General features: G+C 39.1%; 1 long non-coding RNA gene across 1 annotated transcript in view; it reads left to right on the plus strand.

The window, feature by feature from the left end:
• The window catches only part of LOC145981327 (uncharacterized), a 63,792-nt gene extending 41,166 nt beyond the window's left edge, over positions 1–22,626 (plus strand). Inside the window, exons 3-7 of the long non-coding RNA XR_014440956.1 lie at positions 11,143–11,163; positions 12,208–12,243; positions 13,192–13,236; positions 20,700–20,735; positions 22,516–22,626. This is a non-coding gene — a long non-coding RNA (uncharacterized LOC145981327). The remainder of the gene's footprint in view (positions 1–11,142; positions 11,164–12,207; positions 12,244–13,191; positions 13,237–20,699; positions 20,736–22,515) is intronic.
• The last annotated feature ends 1,756 nt before the right edge of the window (positions 22,627–24,382 follow it).

Consider the following 24,382-nt stretch of genomic DNA (forward strand, 5'->3'; position numbering starts at 1 on the left):
AGCGTCGACCATGTGTTGACCACCAACAAGGTGAGGAAGATTGCCCTGGATCCCAACGACGACAAGAGGTGCGTTCTCCAATGTGGAATCCACACACTGCCGTGGGGGCACTATCGCTTAGCAGAAAGCAAAACCTGCAACATATGCCCATCTTCAACAGAAGATTCATAAAAACAAAACAAAAAAAAAGAAAACAAAAAAAAAATCATTTTGTTAGTTATTACAAAAAAAAAACACTGACTTATTACAAAAAACTTTGACCGTATTCTTAAATAACCAGCATACCTATGAATCTCTTTGGTTTCCGAAAACAAACCAACATGGAGACTGTACACCGCACGACGACAGATCATGAATTTCTACCTTCCATGTTAACTAAACTCAATGGTCTACTGATTGTTCACCTTAACAGCATTTGGACAAAATTGGATGACGATGTGGGCAAGATGTTTTACGTCTTCAACAACAATTTACATTTCTACGAAATTCCGATCGATGGAAAACTTCAAATCATCGTGAATCCGGAAAACGTAGGCGAAATCAAAATATCTACCGGCAAGAACATTTTTCGAATCAAGCACGACAAGATGCTTTCTAACATTACGTACGATGTTTCTGCAAGAGATTGTTTATACGTGGAACTCCTAGGAGATTACGACAAACTTGTTCCTCTCTTCGTAGAATTACAAATCGTCTATCCTATTATAAATAACCGTTAACCAAAATGCCTAACGATATTTTCGGCAACACTAAGCGTGTAGACCACGCAGAAGAGATTCTCATGTTGGACGTCCGAATTAAAAAGTTGAGGAGCGATTTGATCGCTTTGCAGGAGACCTTAAACAAAAGTTTAGAGTCGGAGATCGCTACGCTCCAAACGCAATGTCTCGACCCTATTCTGAAAATCGATTCCGAACTGAAAACGCTCATAAAAAATTATGTCGACGTACCTTCTTACGACAACGTTCAAAATATACAGTTGAGCGTGGATAAGCTTCAAAATGATTTGCTCAAATTGCAGCAATTTCAATCGAAAAATGAAGATTTGGAAAAATTGAAACTCGAAATCGAAGAACGAACTTCGGCAATCGAAAAAAATTTCTCTGAACTTCAAACCGTCGTGAAAGATATTGATGTAGAACGCTTGCATGTTGTTGTTTCCAAATTACAAGAAGAATTTGCCAGCACGTTGGAAGAAATTAAATCCAAGTTACAGACTTTGGAAGATGCCATGACGAACCTACCATCGTCAGACGAACTGCTGGTCATCGGCAAAAGCGTCGCGAACATAAAAATTCAATTGGAGGCTTATCAAGATTTCGAACACATTCAAACCACCATCGCTACGCTTCAGGCGTCTCTGGAGTTGATCAACGAAGAAATTAAAAATATTCACGCTGAAGCAAGTGCGTTGACGAGCATACAAGACACGTTGAGCACGGTTCAGCAGAAGATCGAATATTTAGAAAATTTGAACGTCGAAACGAATCTTGCTCATTTTCATCACGTACTGGACAACATACAGGGTGACTTGGAATCGTTACGGACGAGCGTACCTTCGAGCGAAGATTTGGAAAAATTGAAAACGGCGGTGACGGCACTATCCGATTCGAGCGACATCAAAAGTTCATTGAGCGATCTCGAGAGTAGGGTGGCCAATCTCCCCACCTCAAAAGAATTACACGCTTTGAAAAGGAACATATCACGTATGCTGAAACGACTAGAAACGGAAACGGCGAACGTGGAACAGATTCGAGACGAACTTGCTTCGCTGGTGTCGACGCTGCCCACTTCGCAGAGCGTCGCCGACCTTCACACGCAGTTTACCGAGATGCGAAGCATCGTGAACGATCTTACCGAGAAGAGCTCGAAATTGAATCAAGTCGAGAACCTTCAGAGTATCGTCGTTAACATCAGAGATCAAGTTGGAGTGCTGGAATCCACGCAGGAATCGACGCTGGCCTCTTTCGGTGCCAAATTACAAGAACTCAACGAAAACTTCAAGCAGTTGAACGTGGAAGTGAAAATCAAGCCGTCATTTTCTACAGTAACGGATACCATCGTCGAACATTTGTTGCCCGTACAAAATACACTGGGACAGCTTCACAGCAACCTCGTTAGCGTCGATACTAAATTCGCTAAACTGCATTCTCTGCAAGCCATCGAAATTAACAGCGTACCCAATCAACAGAGAATCTCCACGTTCGTCGAAGGTAACAAACTGTACATGTTACATCCTTATCATCCGTACTACAAGTTTCTCCTCGATGGCACGATTCAGATAAATGAATTTTCGTACTGGTCTCACGGCAGAAAAGCTAGCATTCCCACCATGACCTTGATATCGAATCGTGGTGTCCAGAAAGCAGGAAACATTCCTCTGGCACGTTGGAACGAAACGCGCAACATATATGAAATACACGAAGACGAAGATCTTACCGTTTTTGACGTGAGTGCCGGCGATAAGCTGATCATTCAAAACACGAGCGAAGTGCCACCCTCTTTGAATCCCATCACGCTGGTGCTTCTCTTCAAACGTAATCTCTAAAAATGTCTAGGCAAGCCATCGTCGAAGAATTGCATAAACCTGCACGCCGCAACTACGAACGTTTGGCGGTGGTAACCAAGGGAATCGATGACCTCTGGCAAAGTGACCTCGTGGAGATGAGTAGCGGCAATCTAAAAAATGTACATAAATTGAACAAGGGCAACAAGTATCTCCTCACCGTCATAGACACGTTTTCGAAATTCGCATGGGCTCTACCTTTGAAAGCCAAAACGGGGACGTGCGTCACGGAAGCATTCAAGACAATTTTTCGCGAAAGCGACAGACGACCTCGGTTTTTGCAAACGGACAAGGGGAAGGAATTTTACAATGCCGTATTCCAAAAGTTTATTCAAAAACATGACATTCGACATTATTCAACCTTCAGTCACATCAAAGCCAGCATCGTGGAAAGATTTAATCGAACCTTGAAAACACACATGTGGAAACGATTCACGCTTCGAGGAAATTACAAATGGGTCGACATACTGCCGGAACTCGTCGACACCTATAATGATACAGTACACAGAACGATAGGCATGAAGCCAGCTGACGTTACGAAATCTGACGAGCAGCGTTTAATTTCTACAGTTTACTGTCCAAAGTACACTCCCACGACTACCAAGAAATCAAAATTCAAAATTGGAGACCAGGTGAGGATCAGCAAATTCAAACGCACCTTCGAGAAGGGGTTCACAAAAAATTGGAGCACGGAACTTTTTATGGTGGTTCGAGTTTTACCCGGAAACCGACACACGTATATAATAAAAGATAGTAGCGGCGAGATTTTGAAAGGAAGATTTTACGAAGAGGAACTCTCTAAAACAAAACATCCCGACACGTACCTCATCGAGAAAGTATTGCGTAGGAAAGGCGACAAACTGTTTGTCAAATGGCTGGGACTTCCGGAAAAGAGTTGGATCGACGCGAACGAAGTGATCTTGTGAGTACGTGGAACGTGGTGAAGCGTCTACCGGATTCGGAATGTCAAACGAAAAAAAAGAACGGCGAGTTGCTTCCCGACAGCATCCGCTGTCTAATCGTAGGTCCTTCGGGGTGTGGGAAAACGACACTGCTCGTGGACAATTTTCTCCTCGCACCGAATTGGTTAGATTGGAAGAACAGGCACCTCTACGTATTTTCGAAAAGTCTCGAACAAGCGAAATACCAGCAACTGATAAAACTGTACGATGGTCTGGACATTGCAACGTTCTCTTCGGAAATAAAACCACTCGACGATTGTCGTGAAAATTCAGTCGTTGTGTTCGACGATGTCATCCTGGAAAATCAAAATGAAATTCGCAATTTTTTCACGCAAGGTCGTCACAAAGGAATAGATTGCTTCTTCCTAGCTCAAACGTTTTCCAAAATTCCAAAACAGTTAGTACGCGACAACGCTAATTTCATATGTTTGTTTCGTCAAGATCACACCAACCTCAAGCACGCGTACGATGACTACGTAGGCGGAGACATGAACTACAATCAATTTTCGGAACGCTGCTGCTCCCACTGTTGGAACAGTGACGATTTCGGATTCGCGACGATCGACATGACGAGAAAACCCAACGACGGAAAATACAGAAACAAAATCAACGACTTTCTAAACGTTGCAACGTTGTGAGAAACGACGTGTATAAATAACGCTATGACGAAACGAAAAATCGAAGACGAAAATCTCAAGCTTCGCGATTACCTCGCGAAACGCTTCAAAGGTTGGAAATCCGAGAATCGCGGATTCTACGAAGAGAAGAAACGTCAAGATCAACCTGTGATCGACGCCATCAGCGATCTAGGTAAAGAAATTAAAGGCGTCACGGAACAAAATAAAAATTTGATCAACGAACTCGTACCACTTGCAGCTAAAAGTTACACCGTACCCACGCCCATTTCGAGCATTCCTTCGACGCCGTTCGAACTGAAGGACGTACCGGCACGACGTCGAGCCATAGGTAGCACGTCGTCGTCTTTGGATAAGATCGAGTTGGGACCTTTGGCACGAGACTACCTGAGCACGGGGAAATTCGACAAAGATGAAGTGTTCGGATTGTATCCGAGCATGGAGAGCAACGAAGGCGGCGGTGTGGTTTGGAAGATTGGAAAATCGAAAGTCACCTTCGAAGGCAACGACATTAAAGTCAATTTAGGCGATAAGAATAGCTGGAACAGGTATCCGGGTACGGTGGGACTGTGGGAACTCGTTGCCAAAAAGCAGCCGAAAGATTACTCCGACGAAGATTACCAGAGTTACAAGGAAATTTTGATCATGACGGATGCCTTATACCAAAACAACGACGCCTCGCAGAATAGGGTGAAATCGAGCAGTGGCGAGAAGTACAGAAATCTCATCAAACCGATTTGGAACCAGGTGAAAACAGGCAGCGGCGTCAAACTCTACAACACCCTGCCCAAAGAGTTTGTGTGGGTGGACGACGTGCGCAAGCTCATAGACCGATTGTTGGTTATTGCAGGAGAGGAGAATGCAGGCAATCGTAATTTCTACAACGAGAAGGTAGGAATTGTGGACATGATCAGCACAAAACTTTCCAACTTCATCGTGAACGACGACAAGGGCATAGGTTACCTCATTAAAATTATCAACACGCTGCCTCCGAGATTCTGGAACGTGGCCGAAGGAAAGGGACTCGTGAACGACATCATCAACAAGTTACCTTTCGAGATGCATTTACCCGGCTACCAGTACTGCGGACCGGGTACCAAACTCGAGAAAAGATTGGAGAGAGGAGACAAGGGTGTGAATCCGTTGGACGCCGCATGCAAAGATCACGACATCGCCTACAACACCACTCGCACCGATCTGGATGCACGTCACGAAGCAGACAGAAAGTTAGAGCACGCAGCTTTCGAAAGATTCGTTAGCAGAGACGCTTCGCTGGGAGAAAGAGTTGCAGCACTGGGCACCACCATCGCCATGAACACGAAACAAAAATTTGGATGGGGTGTGTAGAAATAAAAAAATTTCTCGAACCGTGAAAAAAATTTCTTCGGTATATAAATAACACTACGTAAAAAAAAAAAAAAAACTCCAGTTGTGTTTGCCATCTTATAAAAAAATGAGTAAACAATCACTAGACGCCCAAGCATTAAAACAAATGCTAAATTCATCAGTCGAATATGTAAAAATTCAGGAATTGGAAGTAGACAAACCTTACACGATAACTTCCGGTTCAATTGTTTCTACCCAGTATGGTCCCAAGGCGCGTCTGTTGCTCAACGCACAATACAGTCTATTTTTACCAGATCGATACGCTAACATGTTATCCGACGAGAAGCTAGCTATTTTAATCGAGAACAAAACTCGAATCGTGTACAAGGGTACAAAGGAACTTCTTGGTAAGAAAACAAAGCACGTAATAGAATTTGTGTAACGGCTCTGCGCGGAGTATATCCTTGAAAAAAATTACACGGAACAAAAAAAAATCTCAGAACATTTATATATAAATAACATACCGAAAAAAAATTACACAAAACAAAAAAAATCTCAGAAAATATATATAAATAACATACCGTGAAGATAACATATAGAGCATCAACATGAAGCCCAAAGGTGTCGTGTACCAGATACCATACTCCAATCTGAAAAATCTAGGTGCCCTCGATGGGTTACTCACCAAGAAACAACGCGAGAAGAAACGTTCTTTCTTGACGAAAGGACACGGAATGAAATTACTTCTCAGCACATCTCAATTGAGACGCTTGCAGCGTTCGCGGAAACAGCAAAAGATCGGAGGTTTCATATTCAGCATCCCAGCCATCCTGGCAGCATTGGGGGCCGTTGGAAGTTTGGCCGGCGGAAGTGCCGCGAAAACCGTCATCGACTCAAAGAAGATCAAGGCCGAGTTGGAAGAACAGAAACGTCACAACCTGGCCATGGAGAAGAAGGGGAAAGGTATAACCAAAAAACAAAAAAGCAACCTCGATGCTTTGAAGAAATATAAAAAAAAGAAGAAGCCCTGTCCAACTTCGATATTGAATCTCTGATCGAACTGTTGGGAATAAAGAACTTCAGGGGTGTTTTCATGTCCGATTCTCTACCCTCTGCTGTGAAGAAAAAGGAGTATGGCGTGGTCAACCTGGACAGTTACAAAAATCCTGGTACACATTGGATATGCTACCTCAAAATTGACGATAACAATGCATTTGTTTTCGATTCGTTCGGTGGCACACCACCTGCCAGGTTGGTGAAGTATCTCAGTGTTGCCAACCTCTACTACAATGACAAACGCATCCAGGGTTTCACCGATGTTAACTGCGGCCACCTATGCCTTTCCGTTCTCGCATACATGTCTAAAATAAATAACCCGTCGGTGGAACATTTTCAGAAAGCATTGTGGAATCTTAAACACGATGGGCGTGTTCCATCTCACGAGCGAATCTTCAATCTTGAAACCCACGCTGCACGACGACATCGTCTATCCTAAATCCGTAGCTCTGCGTGCATTCTACAGCATGTACCTCATACCTAACGTCACGCAGCACAACAACAAAATTAGCGTCGGAAGCGAACACATCGTCGTCACGCCAGGCCAATACAATCTTTCCACTTTGCAAGCTCAGTTACCCAAAGGCACGTACCTTTCTCAAAATTCGGTCACGCACAGAGTGGAAATCGTGTCGGCGACGGAGACCGTGGACCTGGGTACCATGGGTGAACTTTTAGGTTTCGAGAACAACACAAAACTCGAAGCTGGCATCAAGCACACGGCAGCAAACATTCCTAAATTTCTGGCCATAGAGACTCTGAACGTTCACTGTAACGTGACAGAAGGAATGATCACTAAATCTTCGGACGGGGAGTTGCTGGGAAGTCACAAGCAGACGGGAATCATAGCCACGTTCAAACCAAGTTCCGAATTCATGGAACCGATCATCTACACGCCCTCTTCGCCGATCTATTTTCCAGTATGTCGCAACCGCATAGACGACATAGAGTTGGTGGTGACGAACGAGAAAGGAGAGGTGGTGGATTTCGCAGGTGCCACTACGACGGCCATCGTGGAGATCAACGTATAATAAATAACACGCATAGTGAAAATGGAAGAAATCGAAAGTTACGAATTGCAATCTTTCCCTCCCAACCGTCGCACGTTCGCCAATCTCAACGAAGCGAACAGGGAGATCGAATACGACGTGGACGTAGGCGATGGGTTCGTTCATCCTCACAGAGCGGACCTCTACCTTCAATTCGACGTGGTGAAGAAGGAAAGCGGAGACGCGTTTCCGCCCAATGCAAATTTGATACTCGTGGACAACTTCGTGCCTCACCTGTTCTCGCAGGTGGAGGTGAGGAAACACAACACCGTCATAGACAGAATAGACTATCCAGGCATCACGTCGACGGCAGTGGGAACTTTGAAATTATCCAAAACGGACGCAGCATACTACCAGGCAGGAGGATTCGAAGCAGGGACCAAAATATCGACTAGAAGTCACACGGTGCTTTTTCCCATGCGTCTGCTGCCGGGATTCTTCTCGGACTACAAGGAGATCATGTGGAAGGGAGGATTGCGCGTCACGTTTCGAAGAGCGGCCAACGACAACGACGCACTGATGCGATACACCAACTTGAACGCCGACGGCACGCCGATAGCCAACACATTACCTGAAGCGGCCAAGTGCGTCATCCGGAGCATGGAATTGAGAATGCCGATCGTGGAATACGAAACAAACTACACCCTCAAGTACAAAGCAGAGATCTTGAAAAGTCCGCAGGTACCGATTCACTTTCACAGTTACCAGTGCGTGCAGAAGATGGCGTCGGGAAGTCACATGGAATTCGACGTGACGACGCAGTTCAACAACATACAGTTCGACATGCCAGATTTCGTCGTGGTGCTCTTTCAAACCGGTCGCGATAACAACCAGGAAAAAGATTCCAGCAAATTCGACGACTGCAAGATCAAGAACGTTTATCTGAAGAATGGACGCAACGAAGTCTTCCCGCGCGAGAATTACAACCTCGACATGACCAAAGACGATTACCTCAAACTTTACGAAGCTTACACCTCTTTCAAACGCGTGACCGAGGGAAGCATGGACATGTACTACACGCCCAGCGAATTCAAAACCCGCAGACCCATGTTCGTCATCAACACATCTAAGAGAAAGCAGGTGGTGGTCAACGATCGAACCAACATCAAGGTCGTCTGCGAGTTCCACGAAGCCTTGCCCGAGGACACCGTGTGCAGCGTCATCCTGATTGCAGAGAAGTCCTTCGTCCACGACGTGAAGAACGAGAGGGTCACAGAGCAGTTTTAACATGTTTAACATCTTTTCTTGCACAAATAAGAAATTTTTTGTACTAGCACAATCAGTTACAATAGCACAATACGAATTTCACTAGTTCAGATCAGTTACAAATGTCAATTTCATCAGTTATCAGTTACAATATCTTTTTTTGCACTATAGCACGAGAGACAAATCAGAAAATTTGCACAAAAAAAAATTTGTTGTTGTTTTTTACACGAGAAAATTAACAATAAAATTCTTTCTTTTTTATCGTTTCAGATGCTGTCGAAACATCAAAAACACATACACACACACTAGGAAAAAAAAGCATGCAACTTTATTTGTAACACACACACATACATTCTCCATCTTCATCAAGAAAATATTATAATAAACATAATTATTTTTATCTATATCTCACAATAAAACTCTATATCCAAAAATATTACAACATCAAAATAACACTAGAGTCGTTAGTACACGTTGCATGCATTACGGAGGTCCTCTGTAGAGTTTCATGGAAGTTTGAGAAAAAAAAAAACACGTGAAACTCTACAGAGGTGCGGTTATCTAGAACCGCAGCCGTTAGAAAACCTTTTACTTTTTTTGGTTGGGCACCACGCACCCTGGCGAGGTTATAGGGGGCAGGCATCCTAAAAAACAACAATTATTATTTGTTTGTTTGCGTCACAATACGGAAATAAAAATAAGCACGCGCGCGCGTATGCATGTGCAGCGCATCGTTCCCGCGAGAGAGGTTTACAAAGATCACAATATACATTGGCGCCCAGAACTTGGAAAAAATGCATATTCGCTCACCACTGTTGCCAGCTCTAGGTCTCTCTCTTTATCTTACAGCAATGTTGGTATCTCTATCTTTTTTTAGTTGCAGGTGGGTTGCCAACACACTCTAGTTAATAATGCTACATATTATACACACACACGCACACACATACTGTGTTGCCATCCATCCATCTCTCTTTTTTTACGGCAGTGTGTGTTTGTTGCCGGCACTCCTTGCCCAGTGTGTGTATGTTGCGCCAGTATATAAATTGGCTAAACCCTTGCCAAGTAAAAAAAGCTGTAGGTAGGTGTTGGCAGCATTGTCAGTTGTTTAACTCTTCCCCCTCTCTTTCTCTCCTTTGTTTTTTTTTTGTAAAAAGTTATGGCAAAAATACCAGTAGGTTGACAACCTTGCTTTATGCACTGTAAGGCAAGCCTCAAGCAAGGTTGCCAGCTCCTTGCTTTAGGTTAGGTTAGACCAAAAAAACCTTGGTGATTTTTTCGAGTAAAGTGTTGGCAACACTGCGAGCACACAAGATTGGCAGCTCCTTGCTTTAGGTTAGATTAGACCAAAAAAAACCTTGGTGATTTTTTCAAGTAAGGTGTTGGCCACACTGCGAGAAAATAGAGCTTATGCCTTACAAGAGTAAACCATTAAGGCAAGCCTCAAGCAGTGTTGCCAGCCTCTTGCTTGGGGTTAGGTTAGACCAAAAAAAAACCTTGGTGATTTTTTCAAGCAAGAGGCTGGCAACACTGCGAGAAAATGGGGCTCATGCCTTACGAGAGAAATCCATTAAGGCGAGCCCCATCGAGCCCCATTTTCGGGCGCAGAACCCGGCCGCCTCATCTACTAACTTTTTGTTATGTTTTGATGTCAAGAATAAATCCCTAAAGTTTCTGACACATGTTTGTATACACCCTGTATATATATATATATATATATATATATATATATATATATATATATATATATATATATATATATATATATATATATATATCTTGCTGTTTTGTACCTTATTTCATTTGTATTTGGTACAGAGTCTGAAGAAGACCTTGCTAGAAGGTTGAAACGTAACGTTTACTTTAGGTTTATGTTTTTTAAAATATAATAAATTTCTGCTTTGGTCAGCATATTGAGTTTTTGGTTATCATGGAAACAAGGATTAATAGTGTTGGATTCTCAATTAAGTATCACACTAATAGGTGTGGACAAGTGCATCAAGTGTACTGCGGAGCAGGACCATTGTTTGGAAAACCAACAAACGATTTTTGTTACAATGACCTTTTCTCGTATATTTCTTCTAATATTATTATAATTATTGTTATTATAGTAATATCTATATTACCATCACTATAACAGCATTCTCTCTCATATAATCATTGAATTGCCTTCGTTAATTGATCAACAAGTCACAAACTACTGGCTTTGAATAAACTGATTGAGATTTCAATGCAAATGTAACATTATAACAATTATACGTACTATATTCAACGTAACGATACCATGTATATGCTTCAAATCATTATGAAATTATTTCACTAATAACTAATTTTCTTTATTGTAGCTAAAAGAGCACGATCAGCTGGTAAGAATTTTACATTTCCTAGTAATTTGGATTATATTAAAACAGTTCGGCTGATGGCATGTGTTTTGATATGTAACAAAAGATCATGAATTGCGTATTGTTTTTCACAAATGTCACGATCCCTTCTTGGTTTTAACAATCTCACTGAGTTTGAATGGGATTGTTTCAAACGAGAACTGTCCGTTCTAACTGTCCTAAATTATCACCCGATTGGAAAATATTTATTAGTAATAATCGGATCAATGTTCACCTGGTCAACCCGCTAAAGTCATCACCGCATAATTTAGTACCTAAAAGAGTATTTTGTACTTCCCTTCACGTAATCTATGCGGAGTTATATTATTTATATTAAATATAACTCAATTGGCACCCATGTATTGTACTTCGGTTAGCTTTGCAAAATTTTTAATATTCGTAGCACTATGTTTGGCTTTAAGGAGTAGAAGAGCTTCAACCAGTTGTGATTCGTCTAGTCATAATTGGTTTTGCAATTTATACTTCTTACGTCTTTCCGGACTGGACTCGCAGGACAAATAATGCGAAAAAACTTAGTTCATTGAATTACCCTATACTTGTCTCCAAATTGGTTATTTTTGTAACACTTCCTATGAATTGCACTAAAATTTGTCTAATTCGGGGACTTCCAGATTGTTTGAGCATCACATGGTAGTTAATCAATAATGAATCATTTTCTCTTATTGCAAAAAATCAGTCTGACATTTAACTTATAAATGTGAAAACAAGTAAACACTTTTCAGGTCCACTTGGAGAAGTTAATGTAGCGTTCAAAAAGTAATCTTGTAGAATAACGAATCGCTTAAACATAAACCTGCAGTTATATACACCAGCATTTAGTGACTAGACGTGTTTCTAATCATTTGTAAACTAACGTGTTCTGTATTTACTATAGGTTAGGTTATATTTTCATGAGAAACGTCGGGCTTCTATAATTATGCAACAACCGTATAAATACAAATATACTTGATTGAAAAGAACTACATAATTTATGTTGTGGAAACACTATTAAATGTTATTATTTTACAGCTGCAAGGAGGTCTAGAAATGAAGAGTACCTCAAAGGTAAGTTGTACTGTTTGTATGAATAAAATGAAATACAATTTTAATTATTCCACTAACAAAGATTTCCTTAGGTAGTGCATGTAACGTTTTTGCCAAAATTCACATGACAATGTAATGTCGATTATACAGCGGCAATAGTGCTAAATATGTGCTAAAAAGTTATTAAATATTGCATTCTCGAAATAATTTTAATTTGTCAATTGTGTTTCACAAAAGCATATTCCTTCACGAAAACAGGTAGTTTAACATGTACGTACACTCAAAACCAAAAGTAGGTTACACATCAAAATTAAGTTAGTACATTTGAAGTCGAAATTCGTGATTTCTGAATCATTAAATTAAGAATATAATAGTATTCAGTGACAGATACAACACAATATCAAATTTTACTTCAGGAGGTACTACATCTTATGCGAGTAATCTTTGTTGCCCATGGGTGAGTTATATTCAGGAAAACTCTACGTAAAACAGTATATTTATTTAAAGCAAAGCGTTATATAGAGTGTGTGTTAAGAAAAGAGTCGAATTTTACTTAATTGTATTTGGGCAAAGAGAGTTGCTAACCGATTCTCATGTGAAACACTATTATGTGTTCTTCCCAATTTTCGAACAAGACAAAAATTGGAACTATCTTTCAACTTGACACTATACTCAGATAGTCTAATCCGAACTGTACCCATAGTTAAATTGATATCCACATTACTATGTACCTCCAACTGGTATCGAATTCAAGACTATTTAAGATGAAAAATCTAAATAACTTGCAACCAGTTTAATAAATTAACAAGAGGATCAGGGAATAGATTCTCTATTTACTTCTCTTATCCCAATTTATGATATTTTATAACCTTTGCACTGAAACATGATCCTTTTGCATTGCCTCCCTCATTCCAATTTATGATCTATAAATATGAAAGCGCAGTATTACATATTAAACTTTTCTTCTAGACTTTCTAAACGTAGTGAACTCCCAGTTCCAGAAACTTCAGGAAGGTGAGCTTTTTAGGTATAGTTAAGACTGTGAGTTAAGTGTTAGTGTGAGATCATAAGTGTAAGGTTTGGATAGGATTAATTATTTAGTGAGAATGTATGAGTAAGACAAGAATAAACTTCTTCTATAGGTGGGTTTCATGTGACGCCAGGATGCGCACAGGCGTCATGTTTGAGGCAAGTTTTACCACAACGCAACAGTTTGTGACGTAGGTGAAACACACCTATACTCAGGGGGTGCTCGTTGCTATGTGAAGTACGTATGCATTACGTCATCTGGGAGGATCGGGTTTGACGGTGCTCGTTGCTATGTGCAGTAAGTTTGGTGCGGGGTACATTTAGCTACTAACACGTCGCAAAAATCGGAAAAAGCAGGTTATTGATTTTGTAGCGTTCGATTTATTTTTATTGTATTTTCGTACTTCTAGACTGCAATCATGTCTAATTGTGCTGTAGCAAGCTATGAAACCTATAACCAGAAAAGTAAAGGAACTGACATAAAATATCATAGATTTCCAGTCGATAATTGCGTAAGTAAACAGTGGATTCATGCTTGTAGATGAAATGTAAAAAATGCAAGTGTGCAGTGCCAATTATTGTGAAGAAGACTATGTGCGAGATCTAAAAGCAGAATTTCTGTATTTTCCACCAAAGAACGTGCTGAAGCCAACTGCAGTGCCATCGCTAAAATTACATCCAATTACTTTAGTACCAAATAATCGATGAAATGGTAATGGTGTAGTTCTCATAAACACTTATCTTCACAATATGCTTCGCTTGTATGACGTGCTGATAAGGTTTGCAGAGCTGTACGCTACGAAAGACACGCAATAAGGAAACGTGCCCTAAACAGGCTAAAGACTATGCTGCCAAAAAAGTGAAAAATATATAGACGTTGGTATATACACAAACTGCAAGCAATGTTCCGTTGTTGGAAAACATATTCGATCTATTACAAAGGAGAAATACACATCTGCATAATGAAGCAAAGAAATTAAAGATTACAAACAACCTCTTTCAACCGCTTTAACCAAATAAAAAAGTTCAAAATCTAGAACGTAACCTAACCGACAGTACTACAAGAGAAGTCATCAATATCTTGAAAATGTGTTCAACTAGTGCGAAGTACGTAGTGAGCCTAACTGATTTGTTAAGTACATTTTATGTAAGTCGGATTTATAATTATTAACAATTTCATTTAACACAGACCGATGTTGATTGTGATTTGTATGTTCACATTATTGTGAAAAACGTTGTCGGAAATGGGCATTTCGAAGATCGTGTACTAACTTTCACGCTATTCGAAATGAAATTCACTTAGTACATCTTCGAGTTACATAGCGTTGTATGCACGATGGTAAATATTGCATGAGTGAATATTACACCCATCATTAAAATGTTTGCAACTTTGTTCAATTTTGGTATTTCACAAATATATTGTGAATAATTTTGTACCCTTGTACTCAATATAAACCAATGGATGTTACATTATTTCTTTGTAGTACATTTCTGTCAAAAAGAGCAAGATCTAAGATTAGTGTAATGCAAGTTACTTCGTTAATGTACAAATGTGTGTCGCATATCAGCCTTGAAGTATATTTTCCGGTTATACAAAACAGAAGAACTGATAAAAAAGGTAGGTGCTGACTCGGACACACATGGGAATGGAAATGGGAAATCTGCGGACAAAGTCCTTTAACGAATAATGATTCGTACAGGTGCACGGTCAATCATTGTGAGTTCATGTAACTTTTCTCCTTTATTGTTTAATTAAACTAAGATATTTTCATCGATATTCTCAAAGCGTTTCATTTACCGTGTGATCAAAAATCTATTTCTATAGGCTTGAATTAGTAGGTTAAGACATTTAAGTTTGATGTTCCTAGTACTCATCAAGTATTTCGAGTAGGTTAACTTAGTTAAATTAGTACTTGTACACTTTGGCTCGTCTTCTGCACGCGTTTGTATGTAAAGTTCTTAATACGAAAAAATACTTTTTAGAACTATGACAACGATAACTTGCAGCCAAATTTGACCAGAGAAATTAAAAATATCTGCAAATTACAAACTGGAATTGCGTTTTCAAAGTCTGAAACTACTCTCTTACAAACTATTTCATCATTCTTCCTCCACATAAAACTTTTCAAAAATTTTTTGCATGTGGAACTTTGATCCGTACGTAAATTATTGTACAGTAAATAAATATATGAAGAAGGTTGGGAATTCTTTCGAATTTAGAGTAAGTATCAAATGCAGAGTAAAATTTTATCTAGATTGTATATTGCTTCTTTCACTTGATAATTTCAAAAATAAAGTTAGATTAAGGAGAATGGTAAAGATTAGATTTTAAGTATATCAGTATAATTTTAATACTTTCTGATGTTATGTAAAATTCGAAATGTTCCTGGAAATGATTGCAACGTTCTGAATGAATAAGAAGGAACTATTCAGTCAGAAAACTAAATATTAGGCTTTTGTACTGCGTTGTGTTAAATATTGTAAATAGATTATACCGAACTACTATCGGATTAAAAATTACGGATATTCAAGTTTGGACTCCAATTAAAAGTTAATCAGTAGAACCACATAAAAACGAGTTACATCAAAATTCAGCTTATTCAATTCTGTGTCAATCTATAGTTACCAATTGATTTTTTATTATGCCTTCTATTTTTATTATCGTGAGAACAAGATAGGATTATTTTTTAGTTTGGCAAACTATCGCTCTCTTCGAGATTCTATAAATAAAGAACGGGTGTTTTTTTATTTATAGATTATATATTATCCAAACTCTAATATCCATAATTTATAATCCGATAGTACTCCTGTAACGTTCTGTGAGGCCCGTAGTACCTCGGAGGCCTCTGTCGATCTCCTTGGCGTAGTGGTTAGCACATCGCGCTTCGACGCCAGGGGTCCCGGATTCGAATCCAATCGGGTATGACATTGATTTGTCCTTAATGGGAAAATTGAGAATTTAATAAATGTGATAGTATATGTGAAAACAAATATTGATTGATTGATTTGCTTCATTTTACTTCGCTTCTTGTGCCACTTTTGGCTAATTTGCGAAGATAGGGATGAGTGATGAAATGATGAATGAACACTCACAAACATCCATGCCCAAGCCAGGATTCGAACCCAAATCTCTGGCGTTGAAGTGCGATGTGCTAACCACAACGCCAAGGAGGCCGGCTTGTGGAAACAAAGAAAGAGATACTCTTATGGGTTTTCCTTTCATATTTAAAAAAAGACAGAAAAGCAAAAATAAACCAAATCTGTTAATCAATTCTTTCTTTGTAACTCTTTCACTATGCAATTCTTCTTTAGCATGCAACGTTTCTTATTAAAATCATAATACGATTGATGAAGTGATGAAATCTGAAATTCTAATTAAAACACGGACAACCTTATTTGTAATATATCGATCATGTTTCATAAAAATGAATTTTTACAATACTTTTGCATGTGCAATTTTTCCCCTCTTTTAAAAGTAGCATGTTTTAATTATGTTACTAATCATTAAAGGAATACCTCCATACCATCCCGAAGTATGATAATTAATATTTACCCCTCAAAGTAATGAAACACTTTCCCTCTCTGAAACTCGCATAGAAATGATAGCGGCCGTTTGCTTCTGCCAAGCCCCGAACGAACATAACCGAAGGGGCAACGAGCATAACCGATCCTCCCACATGACGTCACCCGTTCGTGCATGATCGGCAATTTTCGGATGGCGCTACCTTATAGTATATTAAGTTACCTTGACCTATACTCATGATACATCCTTTCTACTCGGGTTTTGTTTTATGTCTGTTTACACACTCCATCTGTGGGTTTGCTCTCTAAAAATAGGATATAGGTATTTGAGAGACAAAACACCAAAGTCATTCCTGTGATTCCCATGGAATGTCTCAAGAACAACAATGCAGTAATGGCTTGGTATGAATAACGACACAAATGCAACCAGATCATTCAAACAGGCTGACATCTTTGGATATTAAATTAAGCTTGATAAAATCTTGTTTGGTACGTACAACCTGTGATGTTTCCCGCTAGAGATCGCTCGACAGTTTCTGTGCCAATGAGACACGAGGAAAAGTCGTCCGTTAGGCAGCGAGGAGCGAATATAAAGCAGAAGTATGTCGCTTACGCAGGCGTTACGCAGGTGATCTAACTCAACGTGTTTTGTTTGTATGTTGTTGAAGATGCTTGTATTGTAAGCGTGGTGCTGGTGAATGTGGTATTATATAAATATGCTTATCTTAATCGCAGACTGGCCTTGGCTTCCCCCAACGCAGAGTTCACTCGGTTTACAGCGGAAACACCGCGTGGTTTGTGCCAGAAATGGCAACGATCGGCAAGCGTTGGAAATGTGACAAGTTGTAGCAAACGCAGTTTAGTACATGCAATAAGCATAGAAGTATTTTACTTCTGGATTCAGGCACCTAATTTTTGGGGTTGACTCAGCCGGGATACGTGGCGGCAGTGGCTCAGTCGGTAACGCGTCTGACTACCATGCTAAAGGTCCCGGGTTCGATCCGGGAACTTTTCTAACGTTGGAAGCGGCCCGGCGCCCACCCAGCGTCGAATGACATGGGTACCTGAGGGAAACCCTGGGAGGTAAAGGCGGTCAGGGGAGTGATGCTGATCACATCACCCCCACTCATGACCGGATCAAGAAAGTGTGAGGCGTTACCCCCACACTCCCTATACGCCTTCATGGCGTGGGAGCACTTTACCTTTTTTTTACTCAGCCGGGATACAGCGTGAGAAGTGAATTCGTCATGCGCAGTACAATCATTGATTTGGCGGTAAACAAATTATTTAAAGTCGAATGCGTCAAAAACTACTGATCGGGTGTTAATAAAAGAGATCACATTTTAAAGCAGAATCTTTTATGTGGTAGAAATATTTGAAGTAAAGACAATAATTTTTGAGTAATACAGGTATTTGAATTGAGAGATTTTCCCACACAATTCTTGTAACTTCTTTTCTCACCAACCATATACCCAAATACCATATTTTTACAAAACTAAATACAGTCCCTACCAAAAGTTTAGAACCAACTTGTCATGTGTTTTTCAAACAGAAATTCTACATATGCGAGTGCTCTTCATGAAATAAACACTTTAATACAAAATTGGAATTAGTATATAATGTTATTGAAAGGTACATCAAGATCAAGAAAGTGTAAGGCATATTAATGCACTTATAACTAATATATGCAACTAAAGGTACAATTTGTAAAATCATTAAATCTGAACTCTGAAAATATACTTGGAAACAAACATTTCTCCTGAAATTAAATTAATGAAGTGTGAAATTGTAATAGTCTATAGGTCCACCTTTAAGTTTCAAGCACATTTGCACACGGTTTCTCATACTGCGGACCAATTTCTGGCATTCTTGGGGCGTAATCTCATTCCATACTTCGGAGATCTGTTACCATGGGGCGGCCGCAGCGTGATTTATCAACCACTGTGCCTTGATGCTTTGATTTGTTTGTTGTGTTCGCCATGCAGGTTTTACTCACATTCAATGCAACTGCAATTTCTCTATGAGACCTGTTGCATCTGTACATACCAATTATTTGCTATTTCACGGTCACGGGTACAGATGTTTTCCCCATTATCACGTAGCTTGCGATTCAAACAGCCTGTTTATTATCAAGCGTAAGGAAAACAGGTTTGAACTTGCACAATGCTGCTACTCGAGATGTCTTTCTGCGCCATCTATTGACACACATTTCAACTAATGACTGATAAAATGTGTTCACTCGAGCGCAGCCGCTGAGGAAGATATTGTTATCTAAAGACCTCTCAGTTTTCGCTATATTTCTTTTATTTTGCGAATTTTAGAAAAAAAATATAAAGCACGAGAAACTTTTTTGGATTTTTGTTTTGCGCCAAAACCTTTTCTCGTGTTCCACAATACTGGAAAAAATTCAGTACTGGCATAACGACGTCGGTTACGTGTATACATATTCATTTTTACTACAAAATGCTTGATTATTCAGTTAAGAAATTTGATTTTCCACCTTCGTATCTCAAGAAATACAAGACGTATACCAATACTGAATATCGAAAGTAGACGAATTCTTAATGAAACCTACCTTTCTGTCCTTCGAAGTAGTCCCCTCCCATGGCTATGCACTGTTGAGAACGGCTGTACATGTCCTGGAAACTTTTAGAAAAGTCTTCTTTCGGGATGGTGTTCAAGACCCTCGTCACGTTCCGTTGGATGTCCGGAATATCCTCAAATCTCTGACCTTTCAAAGAGAAAGAAATCTGGAGGATTCAGATCCAAATTTCTTGCAATGCATTGCTACAGAGGATGAGAGCTGGTGTGTGAGGTACGACCCTGAAACAAAACGCCAAAGCATGGAATGGCGTTCTGCTGCTTCACCCCGTCGGAAGAAGGTCAAGGCGTAAAAATCACGCATCAAGACGATGCTTATCACTTTCTTTGACAGTGATGGCATGATCCACAAGGAATTCCTGCCAGAGGGAACAACAATTTTTCCGCCTTGGCCTTCTTCCGACGGGGTTGATGCAGGAGAGCGCCATTCCATGCTTTGGCGTTTCGTTTCAGGGTCGTACCTCACACACCAGCTCTCATCCTCTGTAGCAATGCATTGCAAGAAATTTGGATCTGAATCCTCCAGATTTCTTTCTCTTCCCACTCCTCAAAATCGCTTTGAAAGTTCAGAGATTTGAGGATATTCCGGACATCCAACGGAACGGGACGAGGGTCTCGAACAACATCCCGAAAGAAGACTTTTCTAAAAGTTTCCAGGACATGTACAGCCGTTGTCACGTTGCATAGCCATGGGAGGGGACTACTTCGAAGGACAGCAAGGTAGGTTTCATTAAGAATTCGTCTACTCTCAATATTCAGGATCATTCACCGAACTTTATTGTCAGAGGTTGTATTTGTACCAAAAAAGTTGGTGGTCTTAAACTTTTGGTATGGACTGTATAACATTAGTTAAAATAGTTTCTAAAATGTAACTAAAAGTTTTGCTATATGCTAACACAGAATATTAAATTTACCTACTTAATTGCTTCCAGGCGATTTGTTCAAAGTAATTTTGTTTTCATATTAAATTGACATTTTCTTAAGAATTGAAATAATGGATCTGACATTTGACTATTAAATAAGATAAGACATCAGGTGAATAGTGTTGAGGTCTACTGAGAGAATATTATGCAGAATATTAAGCACAATCTTGGACATTATAAACAAATCAAAACTAATGGATACCAGAATTTAGGGACTAGTAATGATTTCAAGTCAGTTTTTCGCTTATGTCTTGCTTATTTGTAATATGTTACATAATTTTTAATGTGATAGTCGAGTTTCTGCTATTATTACAACTATGTTGAGTTCATTGTACAAACATAATTGATTAAAATAACTACATAGTTGATGTGAGAAAACTATTCAATATTATTTTCTTACAGCTGAAAAGAGGTCCAAAACTGGATATGACCTTCCGGGTAAGTCAACGAGATATTGTTTATAAGAATGAAACCAAAAAATCTCAATTCTACCATTTGCAAATATATACAGATAGGTTAAATGTAAATAGACCTACAGTTTTAAGTGGTAGCCAAACCACTATGCTCCTCCACTGGGTATCGACCCCGAGATCCCTTAAGATATGGAAGAGGTATTCCATGAAAAGTTCACCTGAATTTAGATTTTTAAAATTAAATACAAAGGTGTAAAATTTTAATATCTTGTGTGTCAGCAATCTAAAATTGTCAGTTGAATAAAGATTGATGTAATATACGTAATGAAATTTAGAGAAGGTATTTTACATAACTTTTTGATTTATGTTTTAACATGTTTTATCTTTGATTTATTTCTGCTTTGCATTGTGTCCCTGTCGTGTCATCAAAAAATCATAAATTTCTCCTTTTACTGTCAAGTGTCCCCTTCAACTTCTTTAGAATATTCAAAGCTTTAATCAAACTGTTCAAATATTTTACAGGACCGTTTACTAGATTGATTGATTGATTGATTTAGTTTATTTTACTTCGCGTTTTGTGCCTCTTGGCTAATTTGCGAAGATGTGGATGAGTGATGAAATGATGAAAATTGATGAATGGACATTCACAAACAACCAAGCCCGACCGGGATTCGAACCCGAGATCTTGGCGTCGCAGCGCGATGTGCTAACCACTCGGCCACAGGGTCGGGCCCGTTTACTAGAAAAAGCCGTTCTATAAAAAACATATATCTATATATCTCCTTTCGTACACCTCTGTACGAAAGGAGAGTAGTATCACATCAATTATTTTTATATAAGTTAGTCAACGGGCTGGTTGACAGTCCAAGTCTCCTCCAAACATTAAAATTTAATGCTAAGAAGGACATGTTGCGGTTCAGGCAGCCTTTTTATTACAGTAAATCCAACTCAACAGAACACCAGAATTCCCCCATTCTAAGACTATGTATTAAACATAATGAAATAGTCAGAAACGGTGGAGACTTGGATTTCGCTATGCCATTCATGCAATTCCTGTCCGTCCTTCGAAGAATATCATGAATAAATAATAAATAATTATAGATGTTTTCTGTGTATATGGGTATGTTTGTAAATACAATTATGCCTGTATGTGTGTATATTTGTTTATATATGAGTATTTACATGTGTATAATTATAAATGCCTGTCTGTATATAGATATGTACCTTGGTCTACCTCAGTGAATATCATTTTTGGATTTATGTTCTCTAGAATACTTGTGCTGGTGTTCTTTATGAAACGATTATTGTAGTTTTGCTCTCCATTTTCTTCTATTGTTTTTGTATTGTTGGAATTATAGTTTTTTAATTTAAAATATATATATGTGTAAGCCTATTGTAATTGGAGCGAAAGCTCTGTTATGGGTGAAATAAATAAATAAATAAATAAATATATGTACGGTGCCAGACAAAACATACAAGCAATTTTAAGCGTTCTTTTTAATTAAAAAAAGGATTTACATTTTAAAGAAATCATCAAAAATGATTTTTTAAATAAGAACCATGCTTTTTATCCACACTGACTTGTATCTTATTAAAATTAAATTGCTTAGTCTCATTAAAATAACATGCGTGTACGAGATATTATGTAACTTCACAATCCCTGAATTGCCTATTAATGCTTCACATTTGATCATTCTTCTAAAATTAGGTTTTGTAAGATGCATCGTAAAGTATTTTAATTATTACTAGTTTTTATTTGGTGGTACGAAATATGTTTGGTTTCAATTGATTGCCTTCTTTTGCAGCCTCGTCTGGGAAAGTTAAAGCTTTGAAGTAGTCCAAGCTGGTGAAAGGAACTTTTGAAATGTCAAAGTACTCCTTTACTTATAGCCAATAAATATTCATTAATACTTATAGTTGGTAATTTATTATTAATAAGTTTAACGTGTTCATATTTTCTGCCTGTCTATGGACATATTGGTATGTGTGAACGTGTGTGAGTGCGTGTGAGTGTGTGTGTGTGTGTGTGAGAGAGAGAGTATGTGTGTGTGTGGGGGGGGGGGTGCGTGCGTGTGTAGTTAACAGTTTTTCTCAACAATTGGGTCAGGATTGCCGAAGAGAGTATTCATATATTATAACATGAAATTATCTGATTTCCTTCATTTTGATATCGTTCAAACTTTCACATAGGCTATGTTCACACGTAACAATCTGTAGAATCTTCGGAATGTAACGCACAACGAACTCTAAAATCCCAGACATTTAGCCATCACCTTTTCAATCAGGAAATTGCTAGAACCATTTAAGGAATGTCTTGTCAGACTTTGCCGAGCCTCATTGATCGCCATCGTTGCAAACAGATGTAAACAATGGCTATCAAGGAAGAGACTACAGGTCTGACTCTGCATTTGTTTAGCAAAATCAATCTGAAGAACTTTCTTGGGAGAGAGAGATCAGTGGTCAGTTTCTAACTACCAGTCAGAGGGTGCAGAAGTACGAGCTAAAAGTATAGGTGAAGGGAATGAAGTCTGGGCTTTTAGAGACTTGCACCAGAAACGGACACCTCGTTTCGAACAGTCCGTGGTTCAACACTTCGAGGGAGCACCTCCACACAGTGAGAGACAGGTATTTCCATACGCCATGCTGATCCAGTCTGTATGGGTTTAAATTCAGGTGTTGTGTTTTGCCATTGATGTGTGTGTAGTTATTACATCTCGCACCTTACCATCAAGTCTACTACAAGTAGCGAGTTGCTCAATATAGAAGATGAATGATCAGTGAGCTACATCACCCAGTTCGATCCCACATACCTAAGGGTATGATGAACATAATCCAAATAACGTTTTCTCTCTCCATTATGAGGTGGAGACAGAAATCATCAAATTTAGTGTCTAAAATTTGAACTACTGATGGATCACATTAAAATTTTGGTAATTTGATCATGTGAGTGGAAATGTTGAAATACGTTTGCGGTTGTTTTCGTTTAGGGTTAACAGTGGCAGTCGCACTTATGAGCATCTGTTATAATCGAGATTCAATGATTGCTTCATGAAATGATTGATTTGGTTTATTTTACTTCGCATTTCTACCACTTTTGACTAATCATGAAACTGATGTGCCGAGATTCGAACCCGTGACCCCTGCCGTCGTAACGCGCTGTGCGAAACACTCTGCCACGAAGGATGACAGTTGGATGAAATGGATGATGGATACACAAAGAAACACATGTGTCAAAACTGGAAAACAAGGAAGGAACATTCGGTGGTAAGCCTGTGAGACTATGAGTCTAACAACCAAACAATTTATCACTGAGGCGGCTGCAGAAGGAACAGTTAATTGCAGGGAAGTATAGATATAGGACCATTTCTTGTACCTTCTGTGATCTATCCCCAATACTCCACCCTCCGGTTCGTTGTCCTTAAAATGATAGTCTATTTTAAAATATTTCCGAAATAACTCTCACTGAAAATGTGACACTCTGTGCATCTACCATGCAAACGTCTGGTACGAAATTATTAATTATGATGCAAAATTTGAAGTTTCAATTTATTCGGCAACAATATTGTGCAGAAGGGTGTGTTTTGTGATTACGTAAGAAGTACTTTAATGTTTTGATTCAATTGTTGAATATTTTGAAGGAAAACTCTGCTAAATCGATGCTTGTAATTGGAC

This window comes from Lepisma saccharinum, chromosome 29 (genome assembly GCF_977018435.1).
Source record: "Lepisma saccharinum chromosome 29, izLepSacc3.1, whole genome shotgun sequence".
NCBI classification, from domain to species: Eukaryota; Metazoa; Arthropoda; class Insecta; order Zygentoma; family Lepismatidae; genus Lepisma; species Lepisma saccharinum.